Source organism: Rhinoderma darwinii, chromosome 11 (assembly GCF_050947455.1).
Source record: "Rhinoderma darwinii isolate aRhiDar2 chromosome 11, aRhiDar2.hap1, whole genome shotgun sequence".
NCBI lineage: Eukaryota > Metazoa > Chordata > Amphibia > Anura > Rhinodermatidae > Rhinoderma > Rhinoderma darwinii.
The window spans coordinates 46,757,720-46,785,512 of record NC_134697.1 but is presented as its reverse complement, the minus strand read 5'-3'; the positions used below and the strand labels follow the sequence as shown (position 1 = coordinate 46,785,512).

The following is a 27,793-nucleotide window of genomic DNA, read 5'->3' as shown; positions in this document are numbered from 1 at the left end:
TATACACCAATCAACTATAATATTAAAACCAATGACAGGTGAAGTGAATAATATTGATCATCTTGTTACAATATCCCCTGTCAAGTGGTGGGATATGCAAGTGGACAGTAGTTCTTGAAGTTGCTATGTTGGAAACCAGAAAAATAGTGTAAGGATCTGAGCGACTTGGACAAGGTCCAGACTGTCATGGCTAGACACCTGGGTCTGAGTGTCTCTAAATCGTGATCATTGTGGGGTGTTCCTGTTATGCAGTGGTTAGTACCTACTAAAATGGTACAAGGAAGGACAGCTGGTGAATTGGCGACCGGCTCATGAATCCCTTAGACGCATTGATGTGTGTGCGGAGGGAAGGCTAGCCCGTCTGGTCAAATCCCACAGGAGAGCTACTGTAGAACAAATTGCTGAAAAAGTTACTGCTGGTTATGACAGAAAAGTGTCAGAACTTGCAGAGCATTGTAGCTTGGACTTCATAGCCACAGACCTGTCACCAGGCCCCAGCGTCAGAAATGGAGCAATGGAAGAAGGTAGCTTGGTTTTCCTTTACATCACGTGGATGGACAGGTTCTTGCGTGTCGCTTAGCTGAGGAAGAGATGGCATCACCAATATGTGAAGAAGGCAAGCAGGTGGAGGCAGTGTGATACTCTGGGCAATGTCCTGCTGGGAAACCTTACGCCCTAGCATTCATGTAAAGGTTACTTTTATATGTTCCACCTACATAAGCATTTTTGCAGATCAAGTACACCCCTTCATGGCAATGATGTTCTCTAATGGTAGTGAACTATTTCAGTAGGATAATCATCCTGCTACACAGAAGAAAAAGGTTCAGAAATTGTTTGAGGGACATGACAATGTGTTGACTTGGCCTCCAATACCCCAGATCTCAATCTGATCAGAAATCTGTGGGATGTGCTGGAAAAATATGTCTGATCCATGGAGGCCGCACCTTGCAACTTACGGGACTTAAAGGATCTACTGCTAATGTCCGGTGCCAGATACCACAAGACCGCTTCAGAGATTTTGTAGAGACGATGCCGCGACGGGACAGAGCTATTTTGGCAGCTTAAGGGGGCGGGGGGGGGGGGCTACACAATATTAGCAGGTGGTTTTAATGATAATGCTGATAGATGTATATTTTACCACACTATGCTGGTCAGGCCAAATAATACATATTTTCAAGTATAGTATGCAGATGAGCACTTTAAAACTGTAATGCAATGGAGAAAATGTGTGAACGTGCTCATATGTCATGAGGGAATTTGAAAATTAGAGACTTTTCTATATTTTCTCGCAGTTTCTTTTTTTTTTTTTTATAAGTAGGTGGAGCTTAGCAGGAGGGGGTGGGACAACACAACCCAATAAATTTAGTATAATTCACGCCATAAAACTGGTGTAAATTATAGCATAAATCTAGTCTAGCTCATTGCTGGAGTAGATTTTATTTTCTGGCGCACGGACCGCCAGAAATGCGCCTTATTGTTTAAGAGGCATTCGTCTCTTAATAAATTAGGTGCATCTTACTCCAACTTCATTTAGATTAAGACTGAAAGTATGAAATGCCAGCCGTAATAAATTGCCTCCAGTCTGTTACAGAATCCAGATAAACAAGTTAGGCAAGTTCTTATATTTAGAGCAACAGATTTGCATTTTAATATGTAATCTAGAAGTTTGTCCTGCAGGAAAACCTAAAGACTTGTATAAAACGTTATCCAGAGGTGTAGCTAGGATCTCCTGCACCTGAGGCAAAGATTGTTTGGCGCAACCCCCCCCCCCCCTCTTTCCCAACATCGCCTTCCCCCTCGCCACGTTTGCTTTCTCTAACAATCAATGAGGTGTCTTTTTTTTTCAATTCTTTGTTAATGTAACTCGGGCATAAAACCATTTGTACATTTTACAAGCAATATAGCTAACATAACAATTAATTAAAAGAAAATAAATTAAAGAGGTCAGTGCCCGACTAAAACAGATTCTAAAGATAATGAGAATATATGGTGACATAATGAACAGCCTCCTCTTGTAGATAGTGCCACAGAGCCCCCACTGGTAGATTGTGCCACACAGCCCCGCCCTGGTAGATAGTGCCACACAGCTCCCCTCTATCTACAGGGGGCTGTAGCCCACCATCTTGTAGACAGTGCCACTAACACCACCCTCATAGACTGTGCCACATCCTCCCCCCCTGACTGTAGATAGCGCCATTAGGGCTCCCTCTAGGAGTGGAATCCTCTGCCAAAACGTTGCTGACGCTCTGACCAGGGATACTTCTCCTTGAGGATCCATTGACGTCACTGTCCATAGTAACGTGGGTTTTTTTCTGATTCAATGGGAGGTTAGAGACGTAAACCGTGGCAAGAAAGGACATTCCTACAAGCGCCCAAAAAACACATTGAAATATAATAGCAGCTGTCTGTCCATAACAAAAATGTCACCATTGACTTCTATTGAAAAATGACTTGCTGTGGTTTAAAAACACAACATAAATGCAACTTGGCCGTACCGTGTGGCCTTACCCTAACAAACTTTAACACCAGTGAAAACTATATCCGTAAACTATGTGCGTAAAAAACCACAACAGAACTGCAGCATTACAGAGACAAAAAAACGCATGCAGTTGACCTCATGCGGTTTTCAAAAGCAACAAAACTGCGTCAGCGATGCACCATGTGGCCTTACCCTAACACTTCATTATTTATACGTACGTCATGGAATCCCTTAAGGGCAGAAATTGTGCCCGTGCGGACACACAGCGAGATGCCTGGGGGGGCTTGACAGCCGGGCTCCCACTATAATGGCTGGGATCATAGAAACCCCTTTTTTCACTGCATCAGAGTGTCACCCGGTAGTTTTAACAGACTCATCCACTTTAGCGGGTGAATTGGGTCCATGAAAACTGACCCGACTTTCCAATTCGGTCTGCAGCATCAAAGGTGTTTGACAGAGGAAGGGGCTACTTTTGGCAGCCCATCGGTGCAACGTGATCGTGGGGTGTCGATGGGTTACCTTTGTAGCCAGCGGCCAAATAAAGGCCCTCATGCCTGCCCTGAGTTTCTGCCTAATAGGCCATGCGGGAGTTTGCCTGTCAGTGTAACACTGATAGGCATTACTGCTTTGGAATATTATGTATTAAGTTGTCAAATTATATTCACCCCAAAATCGCAAAATGATATCAATAAAAACTACTGTCCTGCAAAAAACAAGAAAAAAAATGAAATAAGAAAGTTTTTTGCTCTCATAATGCGTTTTTGAATTTTTCCACTCTCCCTTCCCCCAAAAAAATTAATAAAAGCTTCATAATAAATCATATGTACCACCACAAAACACAAGCTATGGCTCTTGGAAGGAGACGATGAATAAACAAAAAAGAACAGGTTGGTCCTTAGAGGGGTTTTACGTGAATTTGATATATTGATATCCATAGAATATCATATCAATATCAGAACGGTGGGGGTCCGACTTCTGCGATTCCCACCGATGAGATGATTAAAGGGGCCACGGCGGTCCAGTAAACATTACTGCCTCTCTATCGCTTACTGGGCACAACTCCATATATTTGGTAGCGGCTGTTTCTGGTACTGTAACTCAGTCCCATTCTGGAGTTTAGCAGCATTCCCATTAATCAGGCAAGGGTTATTTTACGTTTTTCCTGTGTGGCTGTGTTCGGATTTGTGCCGCACCACAATGCGAAATGTGAAGACGATGGTTGAGCATAAACAATGTTACATTATGTTGAATATTCTATTTGACACATTGAAAAGCTAGTAACAGTAGAATGTCACTCCACGTGAAGAATTGGAAAATTACGAGCCACAGCCCTTGATTATAGCCACGTAGTCTGCTGGAGAGACGATTGAGGCCAATTACACGGAGCTATTTCTTCTAACCCATTTAAGAATATGTAAATTTTCAGATTGCTTTTGAGCGAGCTGGAGTAAGAAGAATCAATGTAGCTGAAGTTATAGGTAAAGTATTTCTCATTTTCTGATCTCTGCGATGGTCTCTTTGGGAGAATCTGCTCAGAAATGTAATTAGAACTCAGAAAGCCATTTCTCTTATTGATGTCTCTGGCATTTAAAGTTGCAATCTGCAATTGAGTTTGTTACAGCTCCGATCAAACAGTCCATCAAAACCAGGACCTTGCTATTTTTAGCTCCGTTCATCCCCAATTCATGGGATACTTAATTGTAGTCAATTGATTGTTAACCTCTTTTAAATTTAAAATCTGAAAAACACCCATGAAACCTGTATTGACTGTAGCCTGTATTATTTCTCTGCTTTTCTTTTAAATTGAACAGTATTTACATAGATAGGAAATTCAAGAATAATTTATGTATAATTTGTATATTTTGCACCCTGTCTGGTGGTTCGGAGAGGAAACTGGAAAAGAGCCCCTCCTCATCCCGTCTCTAGATCAGGGAGCTGTGAGGCTACATTCAGACGAGCATGTCCAATTTGCGCACATAAAAAACACAGCGTTTTTCTTACATTTCATGTACGTGTGTTACGTATTGGCATCAGTGTGGCATGCGTTTTTCACATCCGTGCAAGCACTTTTTTAACATTTTATTTCTCTGCATTTCTTTTTAACTGATGCGTGAAACACAGACAGCACACGCTGCGTTGGAGTACTGCTAAAAATGAATGGAGAGAAGTGTATGACACTGATTGGTCAGCGTCATACACTTCTTTTTTACAACGCCCAGTTGGTAAAAAAGTAAAAACACGCCCAGTTGTCTATTAAGAAAGTAATTAGCATAAATCTAAAATTGTTCATAACTCGCTCAAAATTGATCGTTTTTCAAAATAAAAAACACTTCTCTACATGACAGCGCCGATCACATTATGTAGGAGATAGGGCACTTATAATCTGGTGACGGAGCCTCTTTAAAGATCCTTCTGAAGCTTCCCCCAGCCATAATATCTAATCCACGGGGGTTTCTGCTACCAGGCTCGTTGCGATTAGAATGGAGCGGTCCAGATAGGACAACCTCTTGAAGGATACTGTAGTAGGCAGAGACACTTATTCTGTATATCTATGCTGTACACCAGCAATTCTGTATATAAAGTTGGATAGAAAAAAACATATCACTCAAAATCGGTTAAGTTAAGCAAAATTAGTATTTCCATATACTGTGAAATGTTTGAAAGCTGCATCTTTGAATATATTCTACACTAAAATGAAGCATGAAATATATTGATCTAAGCGGCTTGTGTTATCTATCTCCTGGCCTCTAGTAATCTGGAAGTAAAAGAAGTTCTTAGGGTGTGTACAGCAGCTGCTTTATAGCAATCTGCATGGACTTCATGCCACGCCAGCCATCTGTCTGCACAGTACTCCAGAGTAATGAGGATAGTCATTCATAAATATTATTTTGTTTCTAGGACAGTCAGGCTTAGACGGCTTAATCCTGGCCAGGGAGAGGTTATTATAGATTGCAGTATTAGCTGTTCCATGTGTATCAATGCTGAACATGAAAACACATCCTGCCTATGACTGGGCTCGGACTGCACTTTGTTTTCCCATAAATATTTAGTAATCGCTAGATGGTTACAGTCATGAGAAAGTTGGAGATCACCTTGGAATTATTTGGATTTCTGGTTGCATGGCTCCTAACCTTTTATCTATGTTCTAATATAAAATAGCGACGGACTAATTTAACAAGAAACACACACACAACTTTGCATTCCAAAAATCTCTGAAGATTTGGTGTAGTCAAGGTCATTTGTGGGAACAAGAATGAGAATTTTTTTGGCTGTTTCCAGGGCTATGGAGGCCCCTGGACAATTCACATGTGGTCCCTCCTTACTATTTTATCACACAGGGCACAAATATTACTATCTGTATAGATATGTGTGTGTGTATATATATATATATATATATATGTATAGTAGGTAGAAAAAAGCAGCACTTCAGAGAATCAAAGTATCTGGAGAGCTGCGTCCATTTCCTTGTATATGTGTGTGTGTATATATATGTATATATATATATATATATATATATATATATATATATATATATATACATACATATATACACACACACACACACACACACACACACACACACACACACAGTTAGGCCTGGACGTCCACGGAAGACAACAGTGGTGGATGATCGCAGAATCTTTTCCATGGTGAAGAAAAACCCTTCACAACATCTACCCAACTGAAGAACACTCTCCTGGAAGTAGGTGTATCAGTATCTAAGTCTACCATAAAGAGAAGACGTCATGGAAGCAAATACAGAGGGTTCACCACAAGGTGCAAACCATTAATCAGCCTCAAAAATAGAAAGGCCAGATTAGACTTTACCAAACAACATCCAAAGGATCCAGCCCAGTTCTGGAACAGCATGAAACGAAGATCAACCTGTACCAGAATGATGGGAGGAAGAAAGTATGGAGAAGGCTTGGAACGGCTCATGATCCAAAGCACACCACACCCTCTGTAAAACATGGTGGGGGCAGTGTGATGGCATGTTGGGGGCAGTGTGATGGCATGGTGGGGGCAGTGTTATGGCATGGGCATGCATGGCTGCCAAAGGCTCTGGGTCACTAGTGTTTATTGATGATGTGACTGAAGACAGAAGCAGAATTATGAAGTGTTAAGGGATTTACTTTCTGCTCAGATTCAACCAAATGCAGCAAGGTTGATTGGACGTTACTTTTGAGCCCCTGAAATGAGGCGGCTGTGTAGAAAAATGGCTGCAATTTCTAAATGTTTCACAGGATATTTTTGTTCAACCCCTTGAATTAAACCTGAAAGTCTACACTTCAATTGCATCTCAGTTGTTTCATTTCAAATCCAATGTGGTGGCAGCAGAGCCCAAATCATGAAGATTGTGTCACTGTCCAAATAATTCTGGACCTAACTGTATGTGTGTGCGTGTGCGTGTATATATGTATGTATGTATATATGTGTGTATGTATGTATATATATATATATATATGTATATGTATGTACACTACCGTTCAAAAATTTAGGGTCACTTAGACATTTCCTTATTTTTTAAAGAAAAGCACAGTTTTTTTCAATGAAGATAACATTAAATTAATCAGAAATACAATCTATAGGCTAATGGATGAGTAGAAAACACTTGAAAACACTTGAAAACCCTGTCATGAGAAAACAGTCTCAGAATCAATTGGATAGGTAAAAGCATTCCGGAGTTATTACCACATAAAGTGATACATGTCAGATTTGAAAAAATGGGTCTGGTCCTCAAGGCCAAAATTAGCTGGGTACTCAAGGGGTTAATGTGCTAAATTACTATTCTAGCTGCAAACGTCTGGTTTTTAATGCAATATCTACATAGGTGTATAGAGGCCCATTTCCAGCAACCATCACTCCAGTGTTCTAATGGTACATTGTGTTTGCTAACTGTGTTAGAAGGCTAATGGATGATTAGAAAACACTTGAAAACCCTTGTGCAATTATGTTAGCACCGCTGTAAACCGTTTTGCTGTTTAGAGGAGCTATAAAACTGACCTTCCTTTGAGCTAGTTGAGAATCTGGAGCATTACATTTGTGGGTTCGATTAAACTCTCAAAATGGCTAGAAAAAGAGAGCTTTCATGTGAAACTCGACAGTCTATTCTTGTTCTTAGAAATGAAAGCTATTCCATGCGAGAAATTGCCAAGAAACTGAAGATTTCCTACAACGGTGTGTAATACTCCCTTCAGAGGACAGCACAAACAGGCTCTAACCAGAGTGGAAAGAGAAGTGGGAGGCCCCGCTGCACAACTGAGCAACAAGACAAGTACATTAGAGTCTCTAGTTTGAGAAATAGACGCCTCACAGGTCCTCAACTGGCAGCTTCATTAAATAGTACCCGCAAAACGCCAGTGCCAACGTCTACAGTGAAGAGGCGACTCCGGGATGCTGGCCTTCAGGGCAGAGTTGCAAAGAGAAAGCCATATCTGAGACTGGCTAATAAAAGGAAAAGTTTAATATGGTCAAAAGCACACAGACATTGGACAGAGGAAGATTAGAAAAAAGTGTTATGGACAGACGAATCGAAGTTTGAGGTGTTTGGATCACACAGAAGAACATTTGTGAGACGCAGAACAACTGAAAAGATGCTGGAAGAGTGCCTGACGCCATCTGTCAAGCATGGTCGAGGTAATGTGATGGTCTGGGGTTGCTTTGGTGCTGGTAAAGTGGGAGATTTGTACAAGGTAAAAGGGATTTTGAATAAGGAAGGCTATCACTCCATTTTGCAACGCCATGCCATACCCTGTGGACAGCGCTTGATTGGAGCCAATTTCATCCTACAACAGGACAATGACCCAAAGCACACCTCCAAATTATGCAAGAACTATTTAGGGAAGAAGCAGGCAGCTGGTATTCTATCTGTAATGGAGTGGCCAGCGCAGTCACCAGATCTCAACCCCATAGAGCTGTTGTGGGAGCAGCTTGACCGTATGGTACGCAAGAAGTGCCCATCAAGCCAATCCAACTTGTGGGAGGGGCTTCTGGAAGCATGGGGTGAAATTTCTCCCGATTACCTCAGCAAATTAACAGCTAGAATGCCAAAGGTCTGCAATGCTGGAATTGCTGCAAATGGAGCATTCTTTGACGAAAGCAAAGTTTGTTAATGTCTTGACTATATTTTCTAATCATTTTGCATCTCTTTTGATAAATATAAGTGTGAGTTTTCATGGAACTTTTGAACGGTAGTGTATCTGTCTTCTCTCTCTGATCTGTTTGTATACAACAGACATTAGAAGTGTAGGTTCACTTTAAAAATTACTTTTAAAAAATGGCTGCTAAACCTAAAAATAATTCATAAATTAGCAAAATTCTTGCATTAGGCTTAGAGCAGATTCTACAGCAGTCGTCTCCAACCTTGGACTCTCCAGATGGTTCAGCACCCTTACTGTAGTTATGCAACATCTGGAGGGTCACAAGTTCGTTAAAAAAGTAAATAAATTTAAAAAATAAATTGGTTACTGCAAGGCGGATCTGGTTGTGTAGTCTGGACCGCCTACAGCTGCAAGGGATGGTCCAGATTACATGATCCCAGAATACTGTGCAGCAACCAGTGGTTTCATTTTTATTTATTTTTTAGCTCTCTTCTGAGGTGTATTCTGTTCAAACAAAGCATATCTACGTGAACGCACACTTTAAATATTTCAGATTGACCAGTAGTCCAATTGTGCTGTACAGTAAAGATAACAGAAGTGCCTTCCAATAACCAAATATGATTAAAGGTGGTTTCCAGGGTTGGAAAAACATGGCAGTTCCCTTTTCAAAAACAGCACCACACTTGTCCACAGGTTGTTTGTTGTATTGCAGCTCAGCCGTATCCACTTCAATGGAGCTGAGCTGCAATACCAGACACAACACATGGACAGGTGTGGCACTATTTCTAGAAGAAAGCAACCATGTTTTTCTAAGCCTGGAAAAACCCTTCAACCTAAGGCAACCACAAATTTGCACTATAGAAGAATCAATGGGTGAAATTACAAGGTAACGGAGCACATCCTTTCTAGGCATCTGCTTGGTATATGGATTTACTATTCCTTATTATATTAGGGTATGTTCACACGGCGGGGGTCCGTAACGGCTGAATTTACGGGGATGTTTCAGCCTGAAAACATCCCCGTAATTTAAGCCGTACCGGCATGTGCAGGCGCTTGAACGCCGCGTCAATTACGGCCGTAATTAGCGCTGCTATTCATTGGAGTCAATGAATAGCGGCTCCAATTACGGCCAAAGAAGTGACAGGTCACTTCTTTGACGCGGGCGTCTATTTGCGCGCCGACATTTGACAGCGGCGCGTAAATATACGCCTCGTGTGAACAGACAAACGTCTGCCCATTGCTTTCAATGGGCAGATGTTTGTCAGCGCTATTGAGGCGCTATTTTCAGACGTAATTCGGGGGAAAAACGCCCGATTTACGTCCGTAAATAGGCCGTGTGAACATACCCTTACATGACTGATCAATAGCTTGATACTTGGTGTTTACCAGATAAGACGAAAACCTACCTGGAAAAGTCTCCTTTTTGATCAGTTTTCAGAACCTGTTGTCAGATATATTTTATAAATTTGTTCAAAATGGATTTCATATGTGTATTGCTACTTCACGAATAAAGGTTTCGTACGCCAGTCTTAAAAGTGAAGTAAGATGCGCTAAATTTATTAAGGGGCGAATTCTTAGGGCGGATTTACACGCACGTGTAATACGTCCGTGCAACGCGCGTGATTTTCACGCGCATCGCACGGACCTATGTTAGTCTATGGGGCAGTGCAGACAGTCCGTGATTTTTGCGCAGCGTCAGTCCGCTGCGTAAAACTCTCGACATGTCCGATATTTGTGCGTTGTTCGCACATTACGTACCCATTGAAGTCAATGGGTGCGTGAAAATTACACGCAGCACACGGAAGCACTTCAGTGGGACGCGCGTGATTTGCGCAACATCAGTAAAAAGTATGAATGAAAACCGAAAAGCACCATGTGCTTTTCTGTTTACAAACATCCAAACAGAGAGTCATAATGATGGCGGCTGTGCATCAAAATGCACACGTTCGTGTAAATCCGCCCTTCGGCTGTCCATGCGCCACAATCTGAAATCTATAATTCCTTTATACTTTACACCAATTTCTGGCATAAATTAATAGCAAATCTTTAAGTCTGCTAAGCCCTAGTCACTTTATGCAAAAGTGGCATTACATCGAACAATGTCCAAAATGTGCGGTTTTTCCCCCAAGAAAACTGGTGCAAATTGCTTATTAAGTCTCCCCTATACCGTTTATGTATCACCATAATATACCGTGCGCACGTGGATCAATGTTCATATTGGAGTTAACAAACCAAGCCTCTGTATATTATTACATTATTAAATTAGACGTGTGTTCACATTAATGTAATACTCTCGTGGGCTCTGGTGAGTACTGGGCAAACAATGAAATTCCATCCCTTCAGATCCTATGTACAGGTGTAATTAAATGTCATCTCTTTCTTCAAGCTGAAGGGCTCTGTGTGACTTGAGGTATGTTCACACGACTTGGCAAAATATGTCTGAAATTACGGAGCTGTTTTCAGGCGAAAACAGCTCCTGATTTTCAGACGTTTTTGTAGCAGCTCGCGTTTTTCACGGCTTATTTTACGGACGTTATTGGAGCTGTGTTTCAATGGAGTCAATGAAAAACGGCTCCAAAAACGTCCCAAGAAGTGACATGCACTTCTTTTTTCGCGGGCGTCTTTTTACGCGCCATATTTTGACAGCGACGCGTAAAATAACACCTTGTGGGAACAGAACATCGTAAAACCCATTGAAAGCAATGGGCAGATGTTTGTAGGCGTAATGGAGCCGTTTTTTCAGGCGTAAATCGCTCAAATTGCATCTGAAAACAGTGCGTGTGAACATACCCTTACTGCTGAGATCTATAATGAGCCGCGTGGACCAACGCGCTTCACATACAGGAGAAATGTACTTGTCAGCTTAGTCTTGGTTTTCCATTTGACCACACACAACACATATCTTGCTCTGAGCAGCGAGAGATGACATTGTATAATGTTTCCAAAAAGACCCAGATTCCCAGTAGTCAAATCCTGTAAGAACTCAAGATATTTTAGACCGTACAGAAATTGTGTTCATAAAATGACCATAGTCTACTCTTACCTTACGCGATATAAAAAAATGATTACTGAAATCATGTTACAATTTTTGGGATCTGTCTTTCCCATGGTTTGGGCACTTTTAGATGCCTCTCTGTAAGGCCTTATTTACATGAGCGTGTTTAACGTAAGTGGGACGGCCGTCCCACGGACCTATGTAATTCAATGTGGCCGTTCACACAGCCGTTGTTTCAACGGACCTTGTGAAGGGTACGTGCGAAAATAGGACATGTCCGTTCTTTTCGCGCATCACGCATCCCTTCATAGACTGTCAACTATGGGGGATGCGTGACATCGCGTCCTGCACCGCTGAGCACAGATGCACCTCGGACGTGAAAAACTGTAGTTTTTCACGTCCGAGATGCGCAGCGTTCGTGTGAATCAGGCCTTATGGACAACTAATTGGGGTTGTTTGATCACAGATGACGCCTTTAGTATGAGAGCCGCCGCGGGTTTGGGTCTTGAACAGTTGTTGTCGGCTGCTCGATTCCCCTGCAGTGGCCACTACAGGTTAAATGTAGTATTAAATGTGTCAATTCAGATGAATGTAATACGTGGACTTCATGATTCCACCAGAGCAAGAGCTGCCGCTTGTTCGCGGCTCTCCACTCTGGCTCATAGAGGGGGTTCCCAAGCAAGGACAACATTATATTACAAATAAATAGTTTGGAATCGTGATGGTGGAATCAGGATGACCTTTGAAAAGGTGCCCGGTCTTGATTCTGTAATTATGTCACATTCAGGAAATGTTTGCAGAAATGGCGATGTTATAGAAGGAAAGCGAGCATGTGACCGCTCTGCAACTCCTTTCCCATGTGAACCCAGCACAGAGGCAGAATGAGGAGGGGGTGTATATTAGAAAGTGTTTATATCACTGTTGTGTCTGTGTGGTCATCACAGCTCTTCTATATGTAGGAGTGATGGGTAACAATCTGATCTCCTCTCCTCCTGTGTCGCACATCACACACAACTGTCCTTGAAAGCAGCTGTCCTCACATTTGTTTTTTCATGATGCAGAATGGGTGCTTTCCCTTGCTAGGTCGCCCACCTCTGAATTACCGCTAAACGCTATGTGACTTATGAGCCATTGATAACCTTCATTTTATTTTAGCTGGTATTATATTCTGGTTGGTATGTATAGGTTTAGTTCATCCGGGATGTTCAGGTGACATGGACTTGTCCTTACCTTGCGCCGTGATTCACTTTTTTTGTTTCAACCATTGCCGGTTTGGTAATACATTGCACAAAGGGCAATTCCACTATTTGTTATAAATGGAATCGGACCCATTTTAAGGCTGGATTCACACGAGTGTGTGCATTTTGGGCACACAAAAAACACGGCGTTTTGCGTGCGCAAAAGGCACTTAACAACTCCGTGTGTCATCACTTAGGATGCGTGGCTGCGTGCTTTTCGCGCAGCCGCGATCATTATGACACTCTGTTTGGATGTTTGTAAACCGAAAAGCACGTGGTGCTTTTCTGTTTTCAATCATACTTTTGATTGCTGTTGCGCGAATCACGCGTGTCCCACGGAAGTGCTTCCGTGTGGTGCGTGTGATTTTCACGCACCCATTGACTTCAATGGGTGCGTGATGCGCGAAAAACGCAGAAATATAGGACATGTCGTGAGTTTTACGCAGCGGACTCACACTGCGCAAAAATCACTGACCGGCTGCACTGCCCCATAGACTTGCATACGTCCGTGCGACGCGCGTGAAAAACACCAGCGTTGCACGGACGTATTACACGTTCGTATAAATCCGCCCTTAAAGTGTCTCCTCTCCTGGATCCAATTCTGGGTTTGGCTTACTCAAAATTTGCAGCAAATCAGCGACGTGTGAACAAGGCCTGAGACATGGTGTAATGTCAGACCAGAGAAACGAGAATGTCTGGCTTCCTGTAACTATAGGCAATGTGAGTATCTCCTGCCTTGTGGATTCCCAGTTGCTTCGACCTATTGTGTAACATTTACCTATTCTCAGTAAAGGAATGCAGCTCCGGGATCCTGACCCCGGGGTGATTTCCCAGAAGTATACATATATTTGAGCACGTTGCCTTGTGTGTAAATAGGCAGAAATCTGCAACATGTCATTCATTCACTGTGAGACGCAGTCAGGGGCCCTTTAAATGATCAGGATGTAAGATATTCTTCTATGTTCATGCCTAAAGCAAATTTCAGAATACTTCTGCTTTCTGTTACCCGCAAGCAGTGCATTGTGGGAATTCAAAAAACAAGTTCTAACTAAGAATTTTGGAGGTAGCTACTTCTATACATGAAGAAGAGAAATGTGTCAAATTATAACTACCGTAGTATTGTCACCGCACGGCCGGTAATACAGGTGGAATAGGTCTGATCATCAGTTATCACCTATCCGCGGGAGAACGTGATGTGCGACTGCTGGGACCCCCACTATCACTAGAATGGGAGTCCAGAGCCCCCTTTCCTCCTGTGGTGCCGCTACATTCAAAGTTCATGTAGTTAGATGTGATGGATAACAGGTGGATCCTGCGGCTCAGAGACACGCAGGACCCGCTGTCACCAAAGCCGTCAGTCCCGCTGTCCTGATGGATTTGGGTTTGAGCGCAACATACAGTTTTATCCAGGACACATAGAAGTTGTATCTCAAAAAGTTTTTAATAAAAACCAATTAACAAGTTGCATTAAACATAATGATAAATATTTTATTAAAAAAACAAGTGTTCAAAGGTAGTCGGACATTTATCACCTGTCCTGTGTATAGTTGATAAATGTTGAAAGGCAGCGTCATGGCGGCTTCTGCTCTCCCCTGTATGCAGTTAGAGAACAGATGTAATAATGGGCACCCTATTGATGGGGCAGCTTCACCACCAACATTACAGCTAATATGGTTCCTTATGGCCACATGATTATTTTCTCCAATGTAAAGTCTGCTAAGCGTGTGCCGATACATTACAAAAGCCTCTGTCCTGGATCTCCTACACAAGCCCATACTTATAAGGCTATGTTCACACGCTGAAACAAAAACGTCTCAAAATACGGAGCTGTTTTCAAGAGAAAACCGCTCCTGATTTTCAGACGTATTTTGTGCCACTCAGATTTTCGCTGCGTTTTTTACGCCCATTTTTGGAGCTTTTTTCAATAGTCTATGGAAAACTGCTCCAAAAACGTCCAAAGAAGTGTCCTGCACTTCTTTTTCGCGGCCGTTTTTTTACACGTAAAAAAACGCACTGAAAAACGCTCCGGAACAGAACGCCGTTTTCCCATTGAAATGCCTCCGACTTTTCGGCCGTTTACAGCCCAAAAAACGGCCGAAAATAGGCCGTGTGAACATACCCTTAGGCCGCATGCACACAACCGTGCCCATAACCACAGTACGTGATTAGGGGCACGGCCGGCCATGGACAGCCATCCGCATTTGCGGGCCAAGCTCCCATATAAAGTACATGTCCTATCTTTTGCGTAGCCTTTCTACGGCACGGACACCTTTCTGTAAATATACGTGAAGGTGTCCGTTGGCCATAGAAATGAATGGGTTCGTAATTACAGGCGAAGTCTACGGTCGTGTTCATGGGGCCTTATAGGATTGCTCTGGGCATGTGCAGAAGTCTGGAGCCATGCTGCTGACTCATTGCCGACATCTTCTGTCTGAAGGGTCAGTTCACACAGTACGGTCAAACTGCATCTTCTTACCACGATTACCACAAGATCGCTGCAAAATGCTAAGTCATCGGCTGATCGCATCTTTTACGCGGCTAATAAAATGCCGACATGATGGAAATGGTCGAGGACAGACGATTGTAGTAATGATGGTTGGACCCCAGGGGCACCTTGTGAATGAAGCAAACAAGCCTCGATCCATGTGCTGTACTGTCAAGTGCCGCTAGTTTTTCCCTCCAATATCGGGCCATGTAAAAGCACCGTCAATTCTTTAGGATTAAATACCTCCTTAAGGCCTCATGCACACTTAATGTCGGATCCGTGAAGCATGTTCGTGTAAATCCGCCCTAAGGGTATGTTCACACGAGGGCGTCCGTAACGGCTGAAATTACGGGGATGTTTCAGCCTGAAAACATCCCCGTAATTTCAGCCGTACCGGCATGTGCAGGCGCTTGAACGCCGCGTCAATTACGGCCGTAATTGGCGCTGCTATTCATTGGAGTGAATGAAGAACGGCTCCAATTACGGCCAAAGAAGTGACAGGTCACTTCTTTGACGCGGGCGTCTAGTTACGCGCCGTCATTTGACAGCGGCGCGTAAATATACGCCTCGTGTGAACAGACAAACGTCTGCCCATTGCTTTCAATGGGCAGATGTTTGTCAGCGCTATTGAGGCGCTATTTTCAGACGTAATTCGGGGCAAAAACGCCCGAATTACGTCCGTAAATAGGCCGTGTGAACATACCCTAAGAGTGTGTAGAGACACAGCATATTGACAAGGGGAATAGTAAGGTCCATTTATTACTACAATTCCAGGAGGAATGACAGAGGAACAGCACAACACAAAGTTCTACGAAAATTTTATTTATAGGGAATATAAGTATTTACTAAAACAGTTGTAGAAAATGTATTTTTCACGATTTTTTTTTTAATGCTACGTTTTTCGTCCAATAACCTCAATGCGGCACATCTGTCAGAAAACTGCGATGGATTGGACACACTAAATGTACAGGCACTCTAAGGGTCTGTTCACACGGCAAACAAAATCGGCTGTAAGATACAGCTGTTTTTTTAAGCATCAAGTATTTTTTGGTGCGTTTTTTACGGCGGTTTTTGGAACTGGTTTTCTTTTGAGACCATGAAAAACGGCTCAAGAAGTGACATGCACTTTTTTACGGGGCTTTTTTTATGCGCCATTTTTACAAACGCCTACATAAAAAACGCCCGGTGGGAACGAAACGCCATTTTTCCCATTGTAATCAAGGGGCAGATGTTTGGAGGCGTTCACCCTCCATATTATTAGCCATTTTTTGGGGCGTGTGAACATACAGTTTTCAGACGTTTTTCAGGTAAACACGGGCCTCGTAAAACACCTGAAAAAAAACGGAAGCTGAACGCCTCCAAACCTCCAAGCCTATCGATTTCAATGGAAAAAACTGCATTTTGTTCAGACGGAATGTTTTTTTACGCGGTTGTTTAAAAAAAAAAAAGCCCCGTAAAAACAAGCCCATGTCACTTCTTGAGCCGTTTTTCATTGTGTCAATAGAAAAACAGCTAAAAAAACAAGCATCAAAGAATGTTTGATGCTTTAAAAACCGCTGAAAATCAGAGACAGTTTTTCCTTGACAACCGCTCCGTATTTTACAGCCGTTTTTACTCTAAGGCTATGTTCACACGCAGCGGTTTCAGACGTAAATCGAGCGTTTTACTCCTCGAATTACGCCTGAAATAACGCCCCTAATACGCCTACAAACATCTGCCCATTGCTTTCAATGGGAATTACGACAATCTGTTCCCACGAGCCTGAAAAGAAGACTCAAAAGAAGCTCCAAATTAAGGCTGTGTTCACACTGAGTTTTTTTGCAGGCACAAATTCTGCCTCAAAATTCCGTTTGGAAGTTTGAGGCAGATTTTCCTCTCCCTGCACGCCGATTTTCGCTGCGTTTTTTGCCTGCGGCTGTTGAATGCCGCCGGCATATAACTCGGTGAAATACGCTTTCTCTGCCTCCCATTGATGTCAATGGGAGGTCAGAGGTGTAAACGCCCGAAGATAGGGCACGTCCCTTCTTTCTCCCGTGAGCCGGTTATACCGCTCGCGGGAAAAAGATGCAATCAATGGGAGGCATTTTCGACCGTTTTTTGCCGAGTTTTGTGGCGCGGTTTCTGCGTCAAAAACTCTGTGTGACCATATCAACGCCTGAAAATCAGAGGCTGTTTTTTCAGACGTTTTTTGTTAAGGGTATGTTCACGGCCAAATTTCAGACGTATACGAGGCGTATTATGCCTCGTTTTACGTCTGAAAATACGGCTGCAATACGTCGGCAAACATCTGCCCATTCATTTGAATGGGTTTGCCGACGTACTGTGCAGACGACCTGTCATTTACGCGTCGTCGTTTGACAGCTGTCAAACGACGACGCGTAAAAATACAGCCTCGTCAAAAGAAGTGCAGGACACTTCTTTGGACGTTTTTGGAGCTGTTTTCTCATAGCCTCCAATGAAAACAGCTCCAAAAACGGACGTAAAAAACGCCGCGAAAACGGCGCGAAAAACGCCGCGAAAAATGCGAGTTGGTAAAAAAACGTCTGAAAAGCAGGGTCTGTTTTCCCTTGAAAACAGCTCTGGATTTTCAGACGTTTTTGTTGACTACGTGTGAACATACCAGTGTGTGAACGTACCCTAATATTACATCTCAGTTATAGGCTGTAATGGATAGAAGTTGGGGAACTCTCTTGACCAGTCAGATATGCTGAATAAGACCTGTGGAGTGAGAGCATAGTGTGGAGGGGGATGGGAGGCCTAGTAGTGGTCTCTGGGATCATGTCTGTAGAGATGGTTTGTTTACATTCTCCAGTATAAATAGGGATCAGTGTCCCGTCGACTGTATGGTCCTGGAGATAAGCGGCATGTCATTCATTACACGCTTATCGGACTTTTTACTAGGACATAAAAGTTTGTTAGGACTTTCCGTCCGCCGCCTGTAGAGCCGCGTTCTCCGGTGACGGTTCTTTATATAGAGATAAATGTAAACCTGATGAGAAGTGAGCGGCACCACACCCAGTCACACAGTGCGACGGAGAACACACCCATCCGCCCTCACTCTCAGCCTTGGAAGTCATTAATTAGATGAGGCCTGAAGGCCTGCTGCTCTCCTATAGGCTCCCTGCTCCCGGCCGGGACTCCCGCCCCTGTGTGTCCCTCCTTCCCAGTAACTTCTGAGCGAGCTGCGCCGGGAAACCTCCGAGAAGACGGAGCAGCGCGGATGTAGTGGGACGGTGGCAGTGTGAGGTGAGTCCACCATGAGGAGAGGGGTCCGGAGTGTAGAACAGTAGTAAGCCGTGGTGGAACTACAACTTCCAGAAACCACTGCCACTGTTTCGCTGTTGGGGCAGTCTGGGAATTGTAGTTCCATCATAGGCTGGGTATTAGATTAGCGTTACACCTATGGGGGATCCCGAGACATCTGTGGAGCCCTGAGGAGTCCCGAGTTATGACGTCATCGGCACAGTGTTACTTTCTGCTCCGCTACAACTTTCAGTGACCACAGGAGAGCAGGAGAAATCCAACCAAATGTGTGTCCAGACTGGACATATGTGCGGTAAAATAGTCATTGTGAGCTTGGCAGATAACAGAGAACAGTAGATCAGATTGAACTGTACAATAAATGAACATAAGATGTGTTGGATATCCGATCTTCTGGATGTAATGTTGGCACAGACTTGTCATCACCTTTGCCAGCTGTATGTTTACAGTACTTTTGTATAAATGTCACAATGTTATGAACATCTGAAAATATCTCTGATGGCTTTAATTCTCACACAGAATTGTGACCCTTTATATTTACTGTCCCTTCGCTTGTGTGCCTGCCATGTTTGTTGCTGTTATTCCCTTAAGTGTCCGGGTCTGAGTGCTATAAGTTAGGACAGACTTGTGCCAGGCTGGAGTTTGGCGTGGGGTAAGGGTCTCTAGGGTTGGGGCAGCTGTGTGACAGTCGTATAGTCACATGGACTTTAGCACACATGGAGGCGGCTGGTGACGCCGCACCATATGCAGAAGCCACACAATGTCTGGAGGGGCAGAAATCTGTCATCCTCACGTGATTGAGAAATCTTTTTCAAGGTTTTCAGAATCCGCTTGTTTACGTCGCTTAGTTATGGGAGATGGGTTGAAATGGTCACAGCACCACCGTTTAGTAACGTGAATTTTGCATTAAGTATTTAGGAAGTGCTTACAGGAAATTTAACCTAATGACCCTAACCCCCCAAAAAAACAAAAAAAAAGTGATCTTGTCTACTTGTTGAGACGGTATCTTGTTGCTGGAGAAGATGAATGCTAATGATATGGGAATGCGGAGAAATCCTCGTCCGGGACAGGCAGATGTATCACGTGAAGTGTTAGTAATCGCCGGTTGTGTGTTGTCCTTCCTGCTGTAATGATGGCGCTGTGCTGGCAAGGGGGAGGTGTCCTTTACATAGCGGGCATTAAATAGCCGCTTACACTGGACACCCACTTTTTACATGATGGACATAATTTTTTAGAGAGGTGTACTGCGTTTTTACTATGTAAAGCTAAACCAACAGAGCACCTGTGGTCCTGTAACTTTACGTAAGTATCAAGATACTGGCTGTATCTGCCTACAGGTGGGCATTCTCTCCGCTTCATTCCAATGCCTACTCCATTATCTGCCACATACGGGGTTTGCCCTCTGCAGCTGAGATCACTATGATCCGTGCGGAGTTACCGTACAGTCTATATGAAGAAGTTAAATGATAGATTAGTTTTAATATCTTTTAGCTAACTGTTGAAAACCACTGAAAGAAAACTCCATTGATGTTACGGAATAAAGGAATATATATTAGCCGAGCACAGTGTATTAAAGCTGGAAACGTCTGTTGTCAGACTTGACTAGTAGGTATCACTATAGGCCACGGACCCATGACCGCAACTCAGGTACTGTTTTTAATGGATCTTTTACTTTGACGCTTGTTTTCACAAAATATCACATCTATAGCGGTACTCTGGGAGTTAAAAAAGAAATAATTAATTAAAAAAAACACTTTTTAAAATAAGTAATAAAAAAACAAAACCCCCATTTGTACTGTATTACTATATGATTAGCATGCCGTGAACTTGGAGATCCCCTTTAAATGTCACACTTTGTATATTAGATGCTGTTGCTGAAGAAAGTTTACTGAAGGGTTAATTTAACATAGAACTATATTGATGCCATAGTACTGGCGATATATAATGTTCTGGATGTGTATGTGAGCTTGTGTCCCGTCCCCATTCCGTCCCCCCAGAATGCTTTGGGACTATACTTTCATTCTAAAACGTTCTGGTCCTGAGTTTAGCCGTCTATCAGGGCAGTCCTTGTATTGCCGCCCATATACTTCATAACTGCACAAATTATGGCTTCAATGGAGCTAATCCAAGACTTCATCGCAGAATCCGCAGCAATAATGAGCATTCTGCATATTTTAAAAATTGCAGCTTGGTCAATTTTCCCTGCGGATGCTTTCCTAAGCATGTAAATGGGGACACGAAATCCGCACGTAAATCCCAACATAATTCTGAACGTGGCCTCTGGCTGTGGACACGGCTGTTGGAGGCAGTTCAGTGTCAGCACTTTTGTCAGATTTGACGGCATGAATAGCACTGCTTGCAACGTTATTCTTGCTGTCAAAATGGTGAAAACCCTGACGAACCCCATTGTAAGTCGGGTGCCGTGGGATGCATTATACAACGGAATCGGCACTGGGTTGTGACTACCATTATAAACCATGACGTAGATGTGAACAGAGCCTTAGACCAGGTTGCAGTTCTCTAGACAGCGCTCGGTCAGGACAGGAGTAGTGGCCCTTTCATATTAGGTCTTTATCCAGGTTTTAGCTTTTAGACAGTGTTCACAATGTGCTGAAAATATAGCGCTACTTCTCAGTGAAGCCATTGTTTTTAAAGGAATGGTAAAATAGAGATGTAAACAATTACCACAACAAAGAAAAAGTACTATGCACACCAATATGGAGTTATTTATAGAAATAACTTCTTTATTTATAGCCAGTGACAGTGCTATAAATAAATAAATAATTTGTTTGGATAAATAACTCCATATTGGTGTGCATAGTACTTTTTCTCTATTGGATCGGGTTGGGCCCCTACTAATGCACCCACACCATTACCTAGTGCTATCCGAACCTTGTAACTAATTACTACAACAATCCCTTTCCCTGATCCTGATATGTTTAAAGTTACAATCCCCAGGATTTCTGCATCAAATCAGCACAGAATTAGCCTCCAATGCAAGTGGATGTGGTTTTTGTAACCTAGTCTTATGCAGCTGAAACCTTCCCACCACTGCCCTGCAATGGAGACCAAGCACTTCTGCGCCCCACAGAGATGAGTAATGGTCTTATCAGACCCAGTCATTTTCTAAACCCTGTTGTCGTCCGTGTCTCCACCTACGTGTAAAGGTAAATGTCAGCATTGAAGGCATTGCTATTTTCTGTCTAGTTTATAACTATGTGTCCGTTGGCTCCTATCCCACATCATTCGGCACATTTTCTATTGAAGCTAGAGGTAAATAAATTCCTTTCACTATGTTCTTGGAAACCAGAAATTGGTGTTGTCTTCTGTTTTGATAGAAAGCGCTGAACATAGTTGTGTTGTCTGCTGACACTCCTACATCTATTACTGATTAAACACGAATATTTATTGACCGCTTTTGTAGTACAGTATAGGTGGTCATACACATTAGACTATAGGGGGTTTTACACTGGACGATTATCGGGCAGACAAGTGTTTATAGAACGCTCGTTGCCGATAATTCACAATGTAAACAGGGCGGCGATCAGCGAGCATACACTCATTCATCTGCTGATTGTATCGTTTAAAAAAAGTGAAATATCGTTGTCGGCAGCACATCTCGCTGTGTAAACAGGGAGATGTACTGCCGACATGATGATAATGTATGGGGACGAGCGATAGGAGTAATGACCACTCGTCCCCACCCATAGCTCTGTGTGACATGAGCGTCGATCAACGATGTCTCGTTGATTGGCGTTCACTGCACCGGCCACAATCTGCTCGTGTAATAGGGCCTTAATATTGGCTGAACCTGTCAATTTCGGGGGGACCAGCTGACTAATGTGTATTAGTACAGATGGGGGAGGATCAGGCTTGTTAGATTTCAACATGCCCAATCTTTTGTTCTCCGGGAGATGATAGGTGTCAAAAAGCATCTTATTCGCCTCTCCCTATTGAGAACACGTGTACACTCGGCCAAAACGTGTGTATGGGGAGGTTGGAAGGAATAGCTGTCGGCTGAATGAGCATTCAGCCAACAGCTGTTATGTGTATAGCACTTTAATGGAGTTATACTAGAATCAACTATTTCTATAGGATAGGTGATAATTGTTTGATAGCTGGGACCCCCCACCGATCATCAGTATCTGGGTCCCAAACGTTCCTCCACACTGCTCCACCATAATAAGAACTTTAAATGAAGCGGCGGTTTGAGCATGTGAGCTCAGCTTTTTCCATCGGTGCCTTAGACAGTAAATGGAGCGGTGGGCGCATGCTTGACCGCTGCTCCATTCAGGCTTCTCCCCACTGCGGTCGAGGAGTGAGGAGGAAAGCGGCGTTCGGGACCCCAATACTCAATATCGGTGGGAGTCCCAGCAATCCGACAATTATCACCTACCCTGTAGAAAGGTGATAATTTATTCCGGTACAAGCCCTTTAAGGCTGGATTCACACATTGCGTTTTGTTGCAGATTTATTTTTATTTTTTTCACTAAAGCCAGAAGTGGTTCCAGATGGAAGAAGGGGTATACGTTTTTCTTTTATATTTCTTATTCCCTTTCAAACCTCTTCTGGCTTTGGATCAAGAATTTGCAACAAATACGCGATGTGTGAATCCAGCCAGAGATGTTACCAGAAGGTGCCTAGTGATGAAGACAACACCAACCTGACGAGCAAGGTGGAAACAAGACCGGCAGCTATGCTCTACCTCCTGGGGGGGGTGGGATTTGGAATATACAAAAGGTTAATTTGCAATATCTACCAGTGTCATCTGTAAGTGTATCTGTATAAGATGAGATGTATTCTCTCAACCATAAAGGGCTCATTCAGAGGAGCGTGTATCACGTACGTGTGACGACCATCAGATAGACTCATGTATTTCAATGGGGCTGTTCACACGACGATTGTTTCAACGGAGGGTGTGAAGGGTCTATTTGTGGGGAAGAGCTGGTTGTTTACTTGTGGACATGGCTGTACCGCAGGAGGTCCACTTTATCTTTGTTCCAATGTTTAAACATGGCAGAATACAATGGATAATTCCCGGACAAGAGGTTTCTTTTAACATTGCATGTGGCCTCTTTGTAAGGTAGTGCTACATAGTGCGCTATTGTTACCAACGTAGACTGAATACAATGTCCGCTTTCCGTATTTGCGTTTGGAGACTTTTTTTCTGGTAACATCTAAGTTTTCTTAATAAAGTTCACCTGGTCCTTGCTTTGTTACTGCGGCGATTAGGGTCTCCATAAAGAAATTCCTGATTTGATTGTGTTGGATTCTTCCTCCATAAAATGGCAATCTGTTAGACTTTGCCTCCGGTTGTAAACAGTTACCTGACCCAGCATAAAGTGTGTACGTTTTATACCTGTTTGTGTCACCTTTGGACTATATAGCGTACTTGTACTATGTGTCATTTACAAGCTGCCATTAGAGGCGGCCGCTCAGAGACCACTCCTGGAGTCCATGCTTACATTCCGTGTTCTTAGGGGAGACGTGTGTCTGGTGGTAGTGATCGCAGCATTTGCCTGTCCTCTTATCCCGCAGCCGTATGTTATTATTTCGTATTACACAGAAGCTGCAAGAAAGTCACATGTCTTATAATGCAGACGTAAGATGCTTAAGGGCTTAGTCTATAGCAGGATGACAGCGGCATAACTGAACAGTCTTCTTACATGTCGTGTAAGACCACCATTACCTCTTACCCTTCGAAGGGGCACCCCTGCATTATAGGGGTCTGTTTGTGAACATCAAATAGCTTTTCCTATTAAAACAACAGTACATTTCTGTCAATATAAATTCTATTCTTTCGATTAGTGAGGCCAATGAACTGAGTCTACACCCAGCTTTCCCCACACTCCGGAACGGTAAGGGTATGTTCACACGGCCTATTTTCAGACGTAATTCGGGCATTTTACGCCTCGAATTACGCCTGCAAACATCTGCCCATTGCTTGCAATGGGTTTTACGATGTTCTGTTCAGACGAGGTGTAATTTTACCCGTCGCTGTCAAAAGACCGCGCGTAAAAAGACGCCCGCGTCAAAGAAGTGCATGTCACTTCTTGGGACGTTATTGGAGCCATTTTTCATTGATGCCATTGAAAAACAGCTCCAATAACGTCCGTGAAAAACGCGAGTGCTTGCAAAAACGTCTGAAATTCAGGAGCTGTTTTCGCCTGAAAACGGCTCCGTAATTTCAGATGCATTTTGCTGCTGCGTGTGAATATACCCTAATACTGTTGTTTTTTGTACGCGTGGCTTTTACAAGTAAAATATTTTAAGACAAACAAAAATCAGATTGCAGAACGGCGGCGTGCATAATTTGGTGCAGAAAATCCGCTTCAAAACTGCAGGTAATTCCACAGGTAAAATCTGCACTTAAGGCCTTATCCACACGGATGTGTCCGTGTGTCCGTTTTGCGCGCGCAAAAGGTCAGTGTGGCATCAGCATATGGTGCGTGGCTGCGTGATTTTCGCACGGCCGGCATCAATATGACACTCTCTGTTTTTAGGTTTACAAACAGAAAAGCATGAGGTCCTTTTCTGTTCCCATTCATTGTTTTTACTACAGTTGTGCGAATCACACAATCACGGAAATTCAATAGGCAAAACAGCATCTAGTTTAAATGGGGCGTTTTGTAACGCCGCTGTTTTAAAAAAAAAAACGTGCATAAAAAGACACCAGGTAAAAAGGAGCATGTCACTTCTTGAGCCGTTTTTGGAGCAGTTTTCCCTTGAAAACCGCTGCGTAATCTTCAGCCTATTTTTATTAAACGTGTGAACTTCTAATCCTTGTTGAGTTCGTTCTAGATTTTTTTTTTTATGGAGGGGAGGACGGAGGATTATTTTGTGGGGAACAAGCGCGGTGTACAGCAATCGTGTCCGCTTTGAGTGTCAGACCTGTCACTTGTACGTGGCCTGATTGTATTTATTTTGTCTCGTTTTGTGATTGTTTACTAATCAGCGGCTTTTCTTCTAAGTGATCACAATAAATGTTTTCTAATTGTTTCTGGGAAATGCAACAGAATATTAGAAAAGCATTCCTTGGTGAGCCAGCCGAGCTTTTAACTCATTACGTTTAATGTACTTATTCTGGCGTTCTAGTCAATGAGCATGTGATGGAAAGGATGATGTGTGAAAACCGTGTGCAGCGATTACTGGATATTTAGTGAGAAGGCGTTTTACAGTAAAATTCCAGTAATCCACCATCTGATAGTCTGCCACTTAATCCTACCACGGGAGGATTAAGCTGAAATAATCGATTAGCCCTTTTGTCAGTGTTTTATCCATTTATTTTTTTAAGGACTGTCCAATAATTCAGATCACTTGACAATCCAGTGTTCGTCACATTGTAATATGGCTTGATTAGTCTGCCTGCCACAACATGATTCGGCAGAAGATCTTCGGCTATGTTCACACATCGTGTATTTGTTGGTAAAATGGGACAAACTGTAGCAGTAAAGTACAGTACAATGTAAGTTAATGGGATTTTTACAAACCCCGTTCACTCACAGCGTAAAAATAATCTGTAGAGGATTCTAGGCATACTGTGGTTTTCATTCATCCAGTAAAATCTGCGGCTATATCCGTACCAAAATCTGCATGAATTGCTCTTGCAGATGTGGTTCCAAATTTTTAGGCTGGTTCCACAGTGTCACTTTTACGCTTTGTGCAAACCCAGTGTAATGGTGGTTTTGTATGGTAACCAGCACCAATTGACTCGTTTCACTTTATTTACATTGATCAATAGTCAATGTATGGGGACGAATGCTCATTCTGAGGCTTTATTCCCATGATCGTGTTTGGTCTGTGATACACGGTCCGCATGTCGGCAGTATTTCCAAGACCGAACACAGTGCAGGGAGTAACGGTACTAGCATCATAGTTCTGTACGATGCCAAGAGTCCCTGCCTCGCTGCGGGACAACTGTCCCGTACTGGAAACATGATTACAGTACGGGACAGGTTTCCCGGGGTCACATGGGGAGATGTGCTGCCGTCTAGCGACCATTTTTTAGGCCCGCATAAAAGATGCGGTCAGCCGATGAATGAGCGTTTGATCATGAGCTGATCGCTGCTGTGTTTACAGGTAATGATCTGGCACGAGCGCCTTTTTTGCCTGATCATTGACCCATGTAAAACAGCCTTTAGAGTATTGTGGAATTTGACTGTCTCTCTGGTGCACGGTCTCACTTCTGTTGGCTTCCTCAGAGGTGACTTCAAAGACCAAAAAATAAAATCTTGCCTCTATATAACCAGTTGTAGAAACCGCAGTGAGTGATAAATGTGCTCGTTCTCGGAGCACACTTGTTTTTTATGTAGGAATCTGGTGTCATTTTGGTTACAACTTACATTTTATTAGTTGCCGTCTTGTATAAATAATGTTTATGTGAGGTTAAATTCTGCAGATCTCACATATTTTGTTTCCATTCCTTGTCACATTCAAGATCTTTGCTTGCTTTCCATGAATGAAAACATCATTTACATTCTGAGACTAAAAACTCAATCTGTCCTAGTCCTTATTTCTCACAGCTGCACAGTTTGTAGCAGGCATAGGTCAGGATGGGTTTTTGGCCTCTGAATCTCTAAACCATAAAGTTCATATTCACTGACGGCAAGCAGAGAAGGATTTGAGACAAAGGGTTTATCAGAAATTTGCATAATGAAAAATACAATTAACTGTATTTAAACAAGTTTGGACAGCCCCTTTTACCATACATACATTGCATTATAAATACTGTGATGTCCGTACACCCACGTGACTAGAATTACATTGGAAAAAAATCATATAAAGGAAATCACCAAACCTTTTTTTCAAAAAAAAAAAAATGCAATGACTGCCCTGTTAAATTCCAAAATAGTAATCCATCTGTTTTTTTATTTATTAATAATTTTTTTTTGTTTCTCTGTGTCCCCCTTGTTGCTGTTGCTAATCTGTGCTGCTAAGGAAGGAGCTCTGACAGAATCCGCCTCCTTCCCTCTCTGGAAGGAGACTGATTCTGCTCGGAGACCCTTTCCCCACTATACTAGTCCCTAACCATATAGTCCCTTTTTACTCTCCCTGCAGATAGGTAACATGGGATCCAGGGTAGTGATTTTATACTATAAAATATACTACTATAAAATATAAAGAATGTGTGGTCATGTGCAGGGTTCATATCAGCTGCTAGGATGCTGAGCTTTACTGTCCTAACAAGCTGCAGTAGCTCTGCTCCTTCCCTGACAAGCAGGGCAGAAAGCTATT

The 27,793-nt window shown here is 42.9% G+C and overlaps 1 protein-coding gene across 3 annotated transcripts in view; it reads left to right on the top strand.

Annotated features, from left to right (window-relative positions):
* SGMS1 (sphingomyelin synthase 1) overlaps positions 1-27,793 on the top strand; it is a 202,338-nt gene that overhangs the window by 149,306 nt on the left and 25,239 nt on the right. Inside the window, exon 1 of one of the 3 annotated variants that reach the window (XM_075842654.1) lies at positions 18,140-18,544. The exons of the other annotated variants lie outside the window; for them this stretch is intronic. The gene's annotated coding sequence lies outside the window, so the exon portion shown is untranslated. Of the gene's footprint in view, positions 1-18,139; positions 18,545-27,793 lie in introns of those variants that run through there. 3 annotated transcript variants of the gene reach the window in all.